The following is a 3,026-nucleotide window of genomic DNA, read 5'->3' as shown; positions in this document are numbered from 1 at the left end:
AACCATATCAGATGCATACACCATCCTTACCTCCTTCTACATAAGTTACGACAGCATTTTATCGACTGCGCAACCCACACCAGCTTCAGCTGGTAGATTAAACAGGTCGTGCCAATTCCTCTACCATTGCCACCCCAACACCACCCTACTCACACAACGACGGGAGTCTAGAAACGACTGATCTACTACACCGGTAAGCTCTAAACCCTGCACTAACACGGCTACAATCCAAATTAGTCTCGTTTGGTTCGTGTAAATGATGATGGTAGTGCGTTTCAGTCATTGCAAGCTCTCTATTCTGCATTGGTCACTTGGTATTGTGATAGTATTGCTTAACGTCTATTGAAGGAGGCTCGAACAACAGATATGCATAAAAGATAGTGTTGTTCGCTTAGTTTTATTAGAGTCACTGAAGTGTCATAATTATATGAGCAATTTTCACGTTTTCACATTGTAGTGGAATCTCTACCACTGCATTTCAGTAATGCACTGACGTATTCTTTGGCCCCTGGCTTTTGCAGTTGTGGCAGCTGGGTTCTTCCACCCCTAACTTCACTCTGGAGGGCCATGAGAAAGGAGTCAACTGTATCGACTATTACAGTGGAGGGGACAAGCCCTACCTTGTATCAGGAGCTGACGACCACCTGGTCAAGATCTGGGACTATCAGGTACACAGTTTACATACTCCTGAGTGGCACAGAGGTCTAAGGCACTGCATCTTAGTGCAAGAGGTGTCACTACAGTCCCTTGTTCGAATCCAGGCTGTATCACATCCGGCCGTGATTGGTAGTCCCATAGGGCGGTGCTCAATTGGCCCAGCGTCGTTCGGGTTTAGCTGGGGTAGGCCATCATTGTAAAAAATAATTTGTTCTTAACTGACTTGCCTAGTTAAATAAAGGTATATGTTCTGTTTATTCCTTCCAGACTGGACAAATGTCTGGAGCTCCTCATTAAAACCAACCGGCTGCCAGAGGCTGCATTCCTGGTCAGAACATACCTGCCCAGCCATGTGTCTAGGTACAGCACTGGCAGGTTTAAAATCATGAATCTTGCCCTGGAGGCAGAACTGAGCAATTGCAGCTAGCCCATCTAGTGGAAAAGTCAAAATTGGCACCGTGTGTGTCCTGACCTCTCTCTGTGTCTCCAGAGTGGTGAAGCTGTGGAAGGARAGCCTGGGGAAGGAGAGCCTGGGGAAGGAGAGCCTGGGGAAGGTGAACCAGAAGGCAGGTGATGAGTTGGCCAACCCTACAGACAACAGCAACCTGTTCCCCGGCCTACAGGAGGCCTTCCTAGCCGAAGACTACCTGGAAGAGACAGGCTGAGGCCCGCCACAGAGTACCCTCTCATCACCATGAGTAGATACACACACATCTTGGGCACATTGTGCCAAAACCTTTGCAAATGTTTTCGGTCATTTTTTTCTGTTTCATACAAATTTAACACGACCCTGATTAAACATGTTCTTTCCATCGTTCACTGAACAAAAATATAAACACAACACATAAAGTGTTTGTYCCATGTTTCATGAGCTGAAATAAAAGATCCCAGAAATGTTCCATACCCACAAAAGGCTTATTTCCCTCAAATGTTGTGCACAAATTTGTTTACATCCCTGTTAGTGAGCATTTCTCCTTTGCCAAGATAATCCATCCACCTGACAGGTGTGGCATATCAAGAAGCTGATTAAACAGCATGGTCATTACACAGGTGCACCTTGTGCTGGGGATAATAAAAGGCCACTTTAAAATGTGCAGTTTTGTCACACATCACAATACCACAGATGTCTCTGGTTTTGAGGGAGGGTACAATTGGCATGCTGACTGTAGGAATGTCCACCAGAGCTGTTGCTAGATAATTGAATGTTCATGTATCTACCATAAGCTGCTTCCAACGTCGTTATAGAGGATTTGGTAGTATGTCCAACCGGCCTCACAACCGCAGACCACGTGTATGGCGTCATGTGGGCAAGCGTTTTGCTGATGTCAACGTTGTGAACAGAGTGCCCCATGGTGGCGGTGGGGTTGTGGTATGGGCAGGCATAAGCTACGGACAACAAACAAAATTGCATTTTATCGACGGCAATTTGAATGCACACATATCAAGATCCTGAGGCCCATTGTCGTGCCAGTCATCCGCCGCCATCACCTCATGTTTCAGCCATGATAATGCACGGCCCTATGTCGTAAGGATCTGTACACAATTCCTGGAAGCTGAAAATGTCCCAGTTCTTACATGGCTTGCATACTCACCTACATGTCACCCATTGAGCATGTTTGGGATGCTCCGGATCGACGTGTACGACAGCCATTGAAGAGGAGTGGGACAACATTTCACAGGTCACAATCAACAGCCTGATCAACTCTATGCGAAGGAGATGTGTTGCACTGCAAGGTGGTCACACCAGATACTGACTGGTTTTCTGATCCATTCCCCTATGTTTTTTTAAGGTATCTGTGACCGACTGTATTCCCAGTCATGTGAAATCCATAGATTAGGGTCTAGTGAATTTATTTMAGTTGACTGATTTCCTTTTATATGAACTGGAACTCAGTAAAATCTTTGAATTGTTGCGTATATATTTTTGTTCAGTATAKTTATGTTACTATAGTGTATTAGCAATACCTAGTGGTTCAATAGCAGCCGAGCACTACAGATACGTGCTGCACTGATGAAGGGGCTCAATGTGTGCGACCACCAGTAAAATACAGTTACCATAACTCTTTTATACCTCTGCCATTGTTTTCTAGTCAAATAATATTATAATAATGCTTATTATAATAGTATAAGCCTTGTTCCCTGTACTTGTAATAGTACTATTGTAATACTGTGCTGTTCTGTCTCTCTACTCGCTGTTCTGTCTCTCCACTCTCTGTTGTCTCTCCACTCTGCAGCCCAATGAGGATAGGAGTGTCCTGGAGGAATCTGCAGGCTATGTGCCAAAAGACCTATCCCCAGCACCACTCATAGACCTAGCCCCAGCACTACTCATAGACCTAGCCCCAGCACTACTCATAGACCTATCCCCA

Source organism: Salvelinus sp. IW2-2015, linkage group LG4p (assembly GCF_002910315.2).
Source record: "Salvelinus sp. IW2-2015 linkage group LG4p, ASM291031v2, whole genome shotgun sequence".
NCBI lineage: Eukaryota > Metazoa > Chordata > Actinopteri > Salmoniformes > Salmonidae > Salvelinus > Salvelinus sp. IW2-2015.
Note: the sequence above shows the minus strand (reverse complement) of the source record.